This window comes from Ranitomeya variabilis, chromosome 3 (genome assembly GCF_051348905.1).
Source record: "Ranitomeya variabilis isolate aRanVar5 chromosome 3, aRanVar5.hap1, whole genome shotgun sequence".
Lineage (NCBI taxonomy): Eukaryota > Metazoa > Chordata > Amphibia > Anura > Dendrobatidae > Ranitomeya > Ranitomeya variabilis.
Genome location: NC_135234.1, coordinates 700,099,947 through 700,114,415, shown reverse-complemented (window position 1 = coordinate 700,114,415; position 14,469 = coordinate 700,099,947). Strand labels below are relative to the sequence as shown.

At 44.7% G+C, this 14,469-nt stretch overlaps 1 long non-coding RNA gene across 2 annotated transcripts in view; it reads right to left on the bottom strand.

The window, feature by feature from the left end:
• Positions 1-14,469, bottom strand: part of LOC143818534 (uncharacterized) — a 173,955-nt gene that overhangs the window by 121,373 nt on the left and 38,113 nt on the right. For both annotated transcript variants that reach the window (XR_013224592.1, XR_013224591.1), the window contains exon 2: positions 633-819. This is a non-coding gene — a long non-coding RNA (uncharacterized LOC143818534). The remainder of the gene's footprint in view (positions 1-632; positions 820-14,469) is intronic.

Sequence of the window (14,469 nt, the reverse complement as noted above, 5' to 3'; positions counted from 1 at the left end):
TGCCCTGCACTACAACAGTCCATCATTGACTTTAACACCTTAACTGCCCTGGGGCCTAGCTTTACCCATGGAGAGCTGTAACATCTCTGCTGCATTACCAACTGCCCCAGTGGACCTGAACCGCAGCGTCGGCCATTTCCTTATTGCCAAACACCACGGGTGGCGTCACAAACTAATCCCCTATAAACTTTATTCCCTCTTTAATTTAATTTTATTGGATGCCCAGGGCCATGGACCATGTCACTGCTACCGTGACAACCACAGAAGAACCGTCGGACCCCGCCTGAGTACCCCACGGCCCCATCGGGCGCTCCGTTTTTGTTCCTGCTGCTGCATGATTTGCGGCTGTTAGACAACCTGGACACATGCAGGGATTGATTGTTTGTTAGGGAATCAACAAATGAATTCAGGCTGTCTAGCAGCAGCAAATCATGGACTGAAACATAATCTACGAGCACGCACAAGATACTCAAAGAACACCCGAGCATGCTCAGAAATCCCGAGTACCGAGCACACTCGTGCATCACTGGTGACTACCATTTGCCTTCAAAACAGTATTCTTCTAGGTACATTTACACAGTTTTTGATGGAACGTGTCAGGGAGGTTATTCCAACCATCTTGGAGAACTTACCACAGATCTTCTGTAGATGTCGCTTGTTGAGATCCTCCTGTCTATTAATGTAATCTCACACAGACTTAATGATGTTGAGATCAGGGCTCCATGGGGTCACATCATCACTTCCAGAACATCTTGTTCTTTTTTTACTCTAAAGATGTTTCTTTATAATATTAGCTGTATGTTTGGTTTCATTGATATGCTGCAGAATAAATTTGGAGTAAATTAGACGCCTCCTTGATGAAATTGCATAATGGTTAAATATCTACCTACATTGGGGACAATGATGACCAAATCCCCAACTCACTTGACTGAAATGCAACCCAAAGCTTTCAAGAAATCTCCACCATGCTTCACCATAATTATTGTACTGCTCTCCAGCAATTTGCCAAACAAACTGCCTTGTTACAGCAAAATATTTCACATTTTGACTAACCAGTCCACGGCACCTATTGATAATTTCTGCACCCTAGTTCCTTTGTTTTCATGCATAGTTGAGTCTCTTGACCTTGTTTCCATGTTGAAGGTGTGGCTTTTTGGATGCAATTTTTCCATGAGATCACTTAGTGTATAGCTAGACTTCTCCAAACAGTAGGAGGGTGTATCTGGTTCCCACTGGTTGTTACCAGTTCTAAACTGATGCCACTGCTGGACATCTCCTGGTTATAAAGGGAAGTAAGCATGATGTGTCTTTCAATGAGGTTGAACAGTACATCGTAAAACCCATAGTCTGCATTGAAATCTTTGCCTCGGAGAAACCTTGCTGATGCAATTTAACTACCATATGTCTTGTTGCTGTGCTAAGTCTTACTATGGTGCATGAGACTGTCTTCCATAACCTCACCAGCAGAATTTGACTGTTGCTTACCCAATTTTAAGCTTCTTCACAGCTGGTTCTGTTTCAATTGATGACTATGTTTCAACCTACGTATGAAAATCACTATCACCTGTATGGTATAAATGGTTGGTTAATGATTCGTGAACAACCATTTTTTTCTGGGATTGGTAAAGACTTACTCCTCATTGGGGCAGTCTTCTGAATATCTATCCATTATCCCCTATGATGGAGCTGATTGGTGCGACTTTCAGATTTTTGCTCTTAGGAGTATGCCAAGGCTGTCTTAGTGAATCCTTTACATTTACTTGGTAATTGTCTGGGATTTCTGGAGCAACATGAAGCTTCTCAGCCCTATTGTGGCCACACTGCCTATAATATACGGTTGGCTGAAATAGGATTAACCACTTCAACAGTTCTTGCCACAGAAGACGGAGCTACAAAAATTGCAGAGCTTCACTGAGTTACACTAATTTCATATCTCCAATTAATTACTGTAGCCCTTCCATGATTTTGTGCTCCCATCCTCTTTGGACTCAGCTCTAATTTGCTGAGATGCCAATAACCCTTAGACTATGTGCATCTTCTGATGGCTTTTTCAGAAGCTCATAAGCAGCTGTTAGTTGTTAGTGTTGCAGTTACTTATCAAAATTTTACAATATCATTTTAGAATATTTTAAATTCTTAACGTGATCTTATACTTTCACTTTTCTTTTAAATATGTGGTAGACGCTTAAACACCCTGCAGATGAATGGGGATTATCGTCCCAGAACTCCCACTGATTGCTCAAAGACTTGTTAAAAATGCAATGATCAGGTAATAGAAGCACTCAGAATAGTGTACACACTCCTAGTCTTCTGCTGACACGGTAGTACACTTCCAGTTCTGACAAATCTGTCTGAGCAATTGCTTGGAGTCTCAAGGCCCAGCCCCCCACCAATCTGTAGGTCCATTATAAAGGGAATCTGTCTCCAGTTTTTTGCAACTCTATCTGTGATCAGCATGATATAGGCTTAGAGACCCTGAATACAGCAATGTGTCACTTACTGCGCTGCTTACTTTCATTTGATAAATTGACTGTTTTCTGGTGCTGATCTAGCAGTTCTCTAAATCCTGAGCTCTGTATAACCCGGCCCACACCACTGATTGCCAACTTTCTGCGAACACTGTACATACACAGAAATTTGCCATTCAGTGGTATGGGCAGGGTTAAAATAGAATGAATATGTAAAACTACATGGCAGCAGGTTTACTAGTCCTCAAGTGATAATCTCCTGCTAATAAAACAGTGATTTTCAAAACTACAGCAAGCAGCCCAGTAAGTGACACATTGCTGGAATCACTGGAATCAGGGTCTCTGTCTCCATGTTATGTTGCTCTCAGATTATGTGGCAAAAAGACAGATTCCTTTTTAAAGGTTATTATAAATGTAGAAAAATAAGGAGCAGTCTGGTCACCAGTAACAAATCATCCTATTATGTCACCAGCTGACAGAATTCCGGAAGGTGCACGATCGCTTCACGGACATTCATGTCAGGAGTGAGGATTAAATCCAAAAGCTTTATGTAATATTTATTTAAAAATACAGTTGACAGCAGACTGCTGACTATCTTATTGCTGATGCATCTCAGTACATCTCTGCTACAGTTACTTTTAGTTTTGCAGCTATGAGTGTATCAGACTTTGTTACTAGAGTTTAATAGCATAAATGATGATATATATATATATATATATATATATATATATATATATATATATATATATATATATATAAAATGTGCATATACTGTGTATATAATGTACGTACCACAAATCATAGCTCAGTTTTGCTGCACCTGTGTTGCATGATGTGCATTCTTGCTGTATTACGTGCACATACTTTGGAGATCTTTTTTATGCTCAGGTTTGTTAATAATATTGTTTTTTTAATGTTCTCAATGGATCATTTGAAATGAGATCCATTCATTTGGCTGTTATGCCTGTTATTGTGATTTGTCTAGTTTAGCATTTAACTTATTCTTGCATTCTGATTGGTTGGCTATTGCTTTTAATTATTGCTGAAGATAGCCATGACTAAAAGCAGCATTGCTGGAAAAGAGTAGGTTTTCCCGCTACTGTTAACAGTCATTTTAAATCCGTATAAAATAATATTTTGGGGTTTTAGCGTCACTCCTTTAGTGCTATAATTACAATGTTTAGATCCACATTTTAAAGGCTGTCTAGGATTTTCTCAGAAGAAGCCCTACTAGGATATTGCTGCTGAACCCCATTATATAAATGGGACTAAGCTGTGATGCTAGACTTCATCCAGCTCCGACTACCTTTTCCAATAACATACATTGACCTGTTTTGTATTGGGAAGACTTAGCAAAGAGCAAGCCACAAATGTATAATTCAACCGGAATAATGGAAAGTGCAGAGTGAGAGTTTGATGACACTGAATAGAGTGAGAAAATTTAGAAATCCCACATTCACTGGTTTTCTGCCTAATAAGCTCTGCATTTGCTTAACAGTAGTGATGAGCGAATATACTCGTTACTCGAGATTTCTTGAGCATGCTCGGGGATCCTCAGAGTATTTTTTAGTGCTCGGAGATTTAGTTTTTCTTTCCGCAGTTGAATGATTTACATCTGTTAGCCAGCATAAGTACATGTGGGGGTTGCCTGGTTGCTAGGGAATCCCCACATGTACTTATGCTGGCTAACAGATGTAAATCATTCAACTGCGGCAAGAAAAACTAAATCTCCGAGCACTAAAAAATACTCCGAGGACCCCCGAGCGTGCTCGAGAAATCACGAGTAACGAGTATATTCGCTCATCACTACTTAACAGTTAACAAATTTAACAAATAAATAAGTTCTAATTCCTAAGGGTGTTTTTATACGTTCAATGTTCAGGGTCATCTGAACTGGAGTTCAAAGTTCGGTTCTTTATTCAAGCCTGACAACAATCTTGACCCCGAACCCGAACCCCACAGAAGTCAATGGCGCCCCTAACTCTGGTGCTTTAAAATGACTGTAAAATGGTCATTGTAAGGGCTAGGGGGTTTCAAAAGTAAGCAAAATGGGGGGGGGGGGGGGGGAAGCAGGACAAGTGCTCTGCAAACAAATGGGATAGTAAATGACTTAAAATAACAGAATCCAAAATAAAGGACCCCTGTGGCAGAGGCAAGTCTAAGTCTGACAGGGGCGTCACATGGGCCCCGTTGCCCTTGCTCCTCTCCAGAGTGACCTTATGTGTTGCTTTGGAGGCATTGGGTCATGAGGCTGGGTGGCCATGGTGTCCTCTGGAGGCCATTCACCTCACCCTTGCCACACAAGGGGTGTTTACACCTACCGCTTCTTGACCTGCCTACACAGCAAGCCGATCTCCCTTCTGACCACCTCCATTATGCCATATGGGGTCTGTTACATGTTGGTGCCCTTGGAATACAGCGAATCAGGGTTTGAATCTGGAGAAGGAGCCTGATAAATGGGTACCACGTCCAAGAAAGGCAGAATTTGCGCAGATTACCCATTCTTCAATTTCTTCAAATTTTGAGATGAATTTAAAAAGTTTGTGAATTTAAAAAGTTTGTGAAGTGGATTAGCAAAAATGTTAAAAAAATTTTAAGATGAGATCTTGTACCATGACTGCCGTGTACACATGTATAGTACAGTGAAACATGGTTGCAGATTAGAAAAATTTGTTTTTGAACACAGTACTATGACAGACAGTACAGGAGGAGCTAGAGTAGGTTGAAGAGGTGGTGGACTTGGCGGTGAAGGTGGAAGAGGCAAGGGAGGAGTAATCACGTACTGGTTTTTTTTCTTATTTTCTTTTATGGATCTGACTTAAAACAACCTAAAATGAACAAAGCTAAAATAAGCAATTTAGAACCAGGAGGTGTAGGTCTAAGTGGAGGAAGAGGTGGAAGAGGTGGACGTGGCGGTATAGGTGGAAGAGGCAAGGGAGGAGTATTCCAACACTGGTTGGGTGTGTGTGTTTTTTTTAAGGGAACTGACTTAACAGAACATAGAAAGAACCTAAAAATAAACAATCAAGCTACAACCAGTGGGGGGAAGGGCCAACTTGTGGAGGAGGTGGATGTGGACATGTAGGCGAAAGAGCAGAGGAGGAGGTAGTCAAGACAGTTTTATAGGGTTTATATTTGGGGGGAGGCACCCAAATGAAACTAATGGCAAATATAGTTGAACATTGGCTGGGGGCAGCTGTTATAGCTGTCTAATCAGCCATTGGTATGGACAAGTCCTGTTGAATCCACGCCTGGCTCATTTATTTGACTGTGGACAGGCAAATGCGTCTGTCTGTGACCACACCCCCTGCCATTCTAAACACACATTCAGACAGTACACTTGCTGCAAGGCAGGCCAGCACCTCCAAGGCCCAAAGAGCAAGCTCAGGCCATGTGTCCAATTTGGAGACCTAGCTGTTAAATTGGGAAGACCCATCAGTTAGCACATTGAGAAGTGTGGACACGTACTCTTCCACCATGTTGTTGTAACATTGTCTCCTGCTAATACGGACCGTATAAGATAGTAGTGCCGGATGTTGTTGACTGCTGAGAAAGTTTTACCACATATAGGCCATGAGATCCCTGCCTTTTGAGGTGGTGCCAGTGCCCCAGCTGTGTTGATGACTTCCTCCTCTGTTATGATCCTAGTGGTAGAGGATCTCAGGAGTTCCAGCTAAGTCCGCAAACACAAAAACCAGCTCATAGGGAAGTGGTAACTTGGCTGACCGCATATCTGATCCTGGCACAACAACTAGAAGTAGCCGGGGAACGTACCTACGTTGATTCTAGACGTCTCGCACCAGCCGGAGAACTAACTAACCCTTTCAGAGAAAATAAGACCTCACTTGCCTCCAGAGAAAAGACCCCTAAGTAATTATACAAGCCCCCAACAAATAATAACAGTGAGGTAAGAAGAAAAGACAAACGTAAGAATGAACTAGATTTAGCAAAGAGAGGCCCACTAATTAATAGCAGAAAATAGGAAGAGGACTTATGCGGTCAGCAAAAAACCCTATAAAAATATCCACGCTGAAGATCCAAGAACCCCCGCACCGATTAACGGTGTGGGGGGAGAATATCAGCCCCCTAGAGCTTCCAGCAAAAACAGAAATCACGTTTTGAACAAGCTGGAACAAAATAAGAGCAAATGCAAAAGGACAAAAATAAGAAAGCAGAACTTAGCTTATCTTGCAAAACTCAGGGACCAGGAGTCAGGAGGAAAACAGACATAGACTGATTACATCGATTCCAGGCACTAGACTGAGTTTCCAGGAAGTCTAAATAGGAACACCCAAGGCCTAACGAACCAGGTGGGTACCAACCTGGGGAAGGATAATCCAAGTGCCATACCACTAGTGACCACAAGAGGGAGCCAACAAATATAGTCCACAACACTCCTCTGTCTCTGCCTTTTTCTTCCACTGAGACCCACTGTCAGGTGGGAAAGCCGTCAGTAGTTTCCCTACCAGCTTGCGCTTGTATTCATGCATTTTGTGATCCCGCTCCAGTGATGGAAGTGATGATATGATACATTGTCCTTGTAGAGGGGATCCAGGGGGGTGGCCACCCAGTAATTAGTAATGAGCTACTTTTAGTGCCACACTGCTGTGAACACTGTTGTTCCTCCTCGTCCTCCTCCTCCCAAACTGTCTACTGGCTGTACAGTTGGGTACCTGGCCATATTGGTGGAGTATTTGAAGCAGTGCAACACGGCACACACATCATGGTGTTGAAGTGGAGGCTCACTCATTGTTGGTGAAGTGGTATTGTTCCGCAGATTAACTCAGCTATGCTTGCTGCAGCTGAAACTTCACTATGGCCTGCTGCTGCAGTGTGAGAATGTCGAAAACACGCATACACTACCTGCACTTTCAGTAGCAGCTCTGACATGCATGGGTAGCTTTTCAGGAATCTCTGCACTTCAAAGTTCAGCACATGCTCCAGGCAAGGGATGTGCGTCAAACTGGCTAGGCCCAAAACTGCTCCGAGATATCGCCCATTATTGCACTCCACCAGGATGAGCTTGAGGTTCACCGGCACCAACCACTCATCTGTCTGCTGTTTGATCCCCGTCCACAGCTCCTGCACATTGTGGGATTTGTCCCCCAAAGCAGATGAGGCCGGGTGGAAGAAGACCTTCATCGGGAGCCTCACCAGACGTCTGTCGGCAGTCTCGTCTGGTCCGGAGCAAGAAAGAAGTTCCAGCGCTCCGAAGCCAGAAAGCAAGGCTCTGCCGGAAAGCGAAATGCTGCAAACGGAGATGACAACGCCGCAGCGCAAGGCCCTGCAACCAGCGTTCCAGATCCCAGCGGAGACGGAGCAGATCGGCACCGGAGGGACCGCATCTGAAGCAGGTATGAAGAACGACCCTGCCCCGCCAGCAGAGGACCTGCTGATAGGCCCCGTCATGGCACCCCCTCTCCCTGGGACCTATAGACTCCAGCGCCTTACACCCTGGGATCAGGCCCTGGGTATGGAGCACTTCTTAAAGGCCCCGATCTTGCCGATCACCTTGCCGAGCGAGGTCTATGCGGAGCTACGGCCGCTAGAGCGAGAGTAAACCTCGATGCCATGGATATGTAAATAGTTAACTGCTTGCTTCCCTGCTTTTTGCTGCTAATACCCGACCAGGGTTAACTCTTAAAGGGATCCCTTTGTTTACCCAGGTGAAAGAACTGCTGAATCATGAACAATGCATGATTACAAACTTTTTGTACATAGTTTGCACCTTCTTAAAGGTGCTCTCTACTGGTTTTACACAAGGAAAGGACTCTTTGTGAAGACACTGGTCTTGGAACCAGCACCGGAGTCCTTACTGCGAACAGACTTGCAGCTTGAGAAGTTGCACTACCTCATAGAGACTTGGTCCCCTCTTAAAGGGGATGTTCACATATTGCACTTATGAACAGTGTTGCCTTAAGATGTTTAAATGGCAATAATGTCTTGAAAGAAGAAGTTAAATGTAGCTAACTAGTTGATTGTGAGAAATGTTTAATGATGTTGATAGAAGAATGAGGACAGAAAGTGAACCCGTACGGGGTTAGTCAGTGAGTCCTCCTAGGAGCCATACAGAGATGGCTCAGTAATCCTGAACTGAAAGATGGATGATAAGTTCTATACCGTGTATAGTAGTAGAAAGGCAGTAGGCCTGGGCGGAAAGGGGTGGTCCTGTAACAGAAAGGAGAGGCATGTTGTGAATTTGGATTCTGGGCTCCCCCGGTGGCCGCTTGTGGAATTGGACTTGTCATCCTCTTTCCTGTTTCACCTGATTCCATCAGTAGTGGGTGTCGCTATTTAAGCTCATTTCTCTGGTGGTTCCTTGCCGGTCAACAATGTTATCTGATGCCTCTCAGTGCTTGTTCCTGCTTCTAGACTACTACTAGATAAGTTGGACTTTTGTCCATGTTTTGTTTTGCCTATTTGTTCCAGTTCACAGCTGAAGTTTTGTTACTGTGTCTGGAAAGCTCTCGTTGATCAGGGATTGCTACTCTGGCGTTATGAGTTAATGCCAGAGTTTAAGGTAATCTCTGGATGGTGTTTTGTTAGTGTTTTTCTGCTGACCTTGAAAGTATACTATCTGTCTTCTGCTATCTAGTAAGCGGACCTCAAATTTGCTAAGACTATTTTCCTGCTGCGTTTGTTGTTTCATCTGAACTCACCGTCATTATATGTGGGGGGCTACTGTCTTCTTTGGAATATTTCTCTAGAGGTGAGCCAGGTCTTATATTTCCCTCTGCTAGCTATTTAGGTCTTAGGCCAGAGCTGGGCATCTAGCGATAAATAGGAAATGCTACCTGGCTATTTCTAGTTGCGCGGCAGGCTTAGTTCATGGTCAGTATAGTTCCATCTTCCGAGAGCTTGTCCCTCTATAGGCTTGCTATGATCTCTGCCTGCAGAGATCATGACAGTTTGACCGGCCCGTAAAGTGTTAAAGACCCAGGTTGAGAAAGGAGAGTTATAAGAAGTCTGCTGAAATTTTTTTTTTTTTCTCCAGTCTGCCTTGCTGCAGTCTTTTCTCTCTCTCTCCTCCTAATCTCTGTATGCTCTGTGTGCACCTGACAATAATGGATCTCCAGAGTGTAACTGCGGGTTTGAATAATCTCATCACGAAAGTACAAAATTTACAAGATTTTGTGGTACATGCTCCGGTATCTGAGCCGAGAATTCCTTTACCGGAGTTCTTCACAGGGAATAGAGCTAGCTTCCAGAATTTCCGAAATAATTGTAAGCTTTATTTGTCCCTGAAGTCTCGTTCAGCTGGAGACCCTGCTCAGCAGGTTAGGATTGTGATTTCCTTGCTCAGGGGTGACCCTCAAGATTGGGCCTTCTCATTGCCAGCAGGGGATCCTGCGTTACGCGATGTGGATGCGTTTTTTCTGGCCTTGGGCTTGCTTTATGAGGAACCTCATTTGGAACTTCGGGCAGAAAAAACTTTGATGGCACTATCTCAGGGGCAAGACGAAGCTGAAGTTTTCTGCCAAAAATTCCGTAAATGGTCTGTGCTTACTCAGTGGAATGAGTGCGCCTTGGCGGCAACTTTCAGAGAAGGTCTCTCTGATGCCGTTAAGGATGTTATGGTGGGGTTCCCTTTGCCTGCAGGTCTGAATGAGTCCATGACAATGGCTATTCAGATTGATAGGCGTCTGCGGGAGCGCAAACCGGTGCACCATCTGGCGGTGTCTATGGAAAAGACGCCAGAAAGTATGCAGTGTGATAGAATTCTGTCCAGGAGCGAGCGACAGAATTTTAGACGGAAGAATGGATTGTGTTTCTATTGTGGGGATTCTACTCATGTTATATCAGCATGCTCTAGGCGTACAAAGAAGCTTGATAAGTCTGTTTCCATTAGCACCATTCAGTCTAAGTTTATTTTGTCTGTAACCCTGATTTGCTCTTTGTCATCCATTGCCACGGACGCCTATGTTGACTCTGGCGCCGCTCTGAGTCTTATGGATTGGTCCTTTGCCAATCGTTGTGGTTTTGATTTAGAGCCTTTGGAGACTCTTATTCCTCTGAAGGGGATTGACTCCACCCCATTGGCTAATAATAAACCACAATACTGGACACAAGTAACCATGCGTATCAATCCGGATCACCAGGAGATTATTCGTTTCCTGGTGCTGTATAATTTACATGACGATTTGGTACTGGGATTGCCATGGTTGCAGTCTCACAACCCAGTCTTGGACTGGAGAGCAATGTCTGTGTTGAGCTGGGGATGTAAGGGTATTCATGGGGACGTACCTTTGGTTTCTATTTCGTCGTCCATTCCCTCTGTAGTCCCTGAGTTCCTCTCTGATTATCAAGACGTCTTTGACGAACCCAAGCTTGGGTCGTTACCTCCGCACCGTGAGTGCGATTGTGCCATAGATTTGATACCGGGTTGTAAATATCCAAAGGGTCGTTTGTTTAATTTGTCTGTGCCGGAACATGCTGCTATGCGGGAATATATAAAGGAGTCTTTGGAAAAGGGACATATTCGTCCATCCTCTTCTCCCTTGGGAGCTGGGTTTTTCTTTGTCTCAAAAAAAGACGGCTCTTTGAGACCATGTATTGATTATCGGCTTCTGAATAAGATCACTGTTAAGTATCAATACCCATTGCCATTGCTTACTGATTTGTTTGCTCGTATAGAGGGTGCTAAGTGGTTCTCTAAAATTGATCTTCGTGGGGCGTATAATTTGGTGCGGATCAGGCAGGGGGATGAGTGGAAGACCGCATTTAATACGCCCGAGGGCCACTTTGAGTATTTGGTCATGCCTTTTGGTCTTTCTAATGCCCCTTCAGTTTTCCAGTCTTTTATGCATGATATTTTCCGCGATTTTCTGGATAAATTTATGATAATATATCTGGATGATATTCTGATTTTTTCTGATGACTGGGACTCTCATGTCCAGCAGGTCAGGAGAGTTTTTCAGGTTCTGCGGTCTAATTCTTTATGTGTGAAGGGGTCTAAGTGCGCTTTTGGGGTCCAGAAAATTTCCTTTTTGGGGTATATTTTTTCTCCCTCTTCCATTGAGATGGATCCCGTCAAGGTGCAAGCTATTTGTGACTGGACTCAGCCCTCCTCTCTTAAGGGTCTTCAGAGATTTTTGGGCTTTGCCAACTTTTACCGCCGATTTATTGCTGGTTTTTCGGATGTCGTTAAACCATTGACTGATTTGACCAGACAGGGCGCTGATGTTGCTAATTGGTCCCCTCATGCTGTAGAGGCCTTTCAGGAGCTTAAGCGCCGTTTTGCCTCTGCCCCTGTGTTGCGTCAGCCTGATGTGAATCTGCCTTTTCAGGTTGAGGTTGACGCTTCGGAGATCGGAGCTGGGGCAGTGTTGTCGCAGAAAGGTTCCGACTGCTCCGTCATTAGGCCTTGTGCCTTCTTTTCTCGCAAATTTTCGCCCGCAGAGCGGAATTATGATGTTGGGAATCGGGAGCTTTTGGCCATGAAGTGGGCGTTTGAGGAGTGGCGCCATTGGCTCGAGGGGGCTAGACATCAGGTGGTGGTATTGACTGACCACAAAAATTTGATTTATCTTGAGACTGCCAGACGCCTGAATCCTAGACAGGCGCGCTGGTCTTTATTTTTTTCTCGCTTTGATTTTGTGGTGTCGTACCTACCGGGTTCTAAGAATGTTAAGGCAGATGCCCTTTCTAGGAGTTTTGACCCGGACTCTCCTGGTAATTCTGAACCCACAGGTATCCTTAGGGAGGGAGTAATTTTGTCGGCCGTTTCTCCTGATCTGCGGCGGTCCTTGCAAGAGTTTCAGGCGGATAGACCGGATCGTTGTCCGCCTGATAGACTGTTTGTTCCGGATGATTGGACCAGCAGAGTCATCTCTGAGGTACATTCTTCTGCATTGGCAGGTCATCCCGGAATCTTTGGTACCAGGGATTTGGTGGCAAGATCCTTCTGGTGGCCTTCTCTGTCACGAGATGTGCGAGTCTTTGTGCAGTCATGTGACGTTTGTGCTCGGGCCAAGTCTTGTAGTTCTCGGGCTAGCGGACTGCTGTTGCCCTTGCCTATTCCTAAGAGGCCTTGGACACACATCTCGATGGATTTTATTTCAGATCTGCCTGTTTCCCAGAAGATGTCTGTCATCTGGGTGGTCTGTGACCGTTTCTCTAAAATGGTCCATTTGGTTCCTCTGCCCAAGTTGCCTTCTTCTTCTGAGTTGGTTCCTCTGTTTTTTCAGAATGTTGTCCGATTGCACGGTATTCCTGAGAATATTGTTTCTGACAGAGGTACCCAATTTGTGTCTAGATTTTGGCGGGCATTCTGTGCTAGGATGGGCATAGATTTGTCTTTTTCGTCTGCTTTTCACCCTCAGACTAATGGCCAGACCGAGCGGACTAATCAGACCCTTGAGACATATCTGAGGTGTTTTGTCTCTGCTGACCAGGATGATTGGGTTGCTTTTTTGCCATTGGCAGAGTTCGCCCTCAATAATCGGGCCAGTTCTTCCACCTTGGTGTCCCCGTTTTTCTGTAATTCGGGGTTTCACCCTCGATTTTCCTCCGGTCAGGTGGAATCCTCGGATTGTCCTGGAGTGGATGCGGTGGTAGAGAGATTGCATCACATTTGGGGGCAGGTTATGGACAATTTGAAGTTGTCCCAGGAGAAGACTCAGCGTTTTGCCAACCGTTATCGTCGTGTTGGTTCTCGGCTTTGTGTTGGAGATTTAGTGTGGTTGTCTTCTCGTTTTGTCCCTATGAGGGTCTCTTCTCCTAAGTTTAAACCTCGGTTCATCGGCCCTTATAGAATATTGGAGATTCTTAATCCTGTTTCTTTCCGTTTGGACCTCCCTGCGTCCTTTTCCATTCATAACGTTTTTCATCGGTCGTTATTGCGCAGGTATGAGGTACCTGTTGTACCTTCAGTTGAGCCTCCTGCTCCGGTGTTGGTTGAGGGTGAGTTGGAGTACGTTGTGGAGAAAATTTTGGACTCTCGTGTTTCCAGACGGAAACTCCAGTATCTGGTCAACTGGAAGGGTTACGGCCAGGAGGATAATTCTTGGGTCAATGCATCTGATGTTCATGCTTCTGATCTTGTTCGTGCCTTCCATAGGGCTCATCCTGGTCGCCCTGGTGGATCTGGTGAGGGTTCGGTGCCCCCTCCTTGAGGGGGGGGTACTGTTGTGAATTTGGATTCTGGGCTCCCCCGGTGGCCGCTTGTGGAATTGGACTTGTCATCCTCTTTCCTGTTTCACCTGATTCCATCAGTAGTGGGTGTCGCTATTTAAGCTCATTTCTCTGGTGGTTCCTTGCCGGTCAACAATGTTATCTGATGCCTCTCAGTGCTTGTTCCTGCTTCTAGACTACTACTAGATAAGTTGGACTTTTGTCCATGTTTTGTTTTGCCTATTTGTTCCAGTTCACAGCTGAAGTTTTGTTACTGTGTCTGGAAAGCTCTCGTTGATCAGGGATTGCTACTCTGGCGTTATGAGTTAATGCCAGAGTTTAAGGTAATCTCTGGATGGTGTTTTGTTAGTGTTTTTCTGCTGACCTTGAAAGTATACTATCTGTCTTCTGCTATCTAGTAAGCGGACCTCAAATTTGCTAAGACTATTTTCCTGCTGCGTTTGTTGTTTCATCTGAACTCACCGTCATTATATGTGGGGGGCTACTGTCTTCTTTGGAATATTTCTCTAGAGGTGAGCCAGGTCTTATATTTCCCTCTGCTAGCTATTTAGGTCTTAGGCCAGAGCTGGGCATCTAGCGATAAATAGGAAATGCTACCTGGCTATTTCTAGTTGCGCGGCAGGCTTAGTTCATGGTCAGTATAGTTCCATCTTCCGAGAGCTTGTCCCTCTATAGGCTTGCTATGATCTCTGCCTGCAGAGATCATGACAGAGGCAGTAGGCCTGGAGCGGATAGGACAGGCGGTCCTGCAGATGTAAAGAAGGAGAATGCAGAAAAGTTGATTAGCCTTATAATGTTTTATAAGAAGGTCTTTAGTGGATTCAGCCAGTACGTCCTTAAAGGCAAAGTTAAATTATTGTTCAAAAAT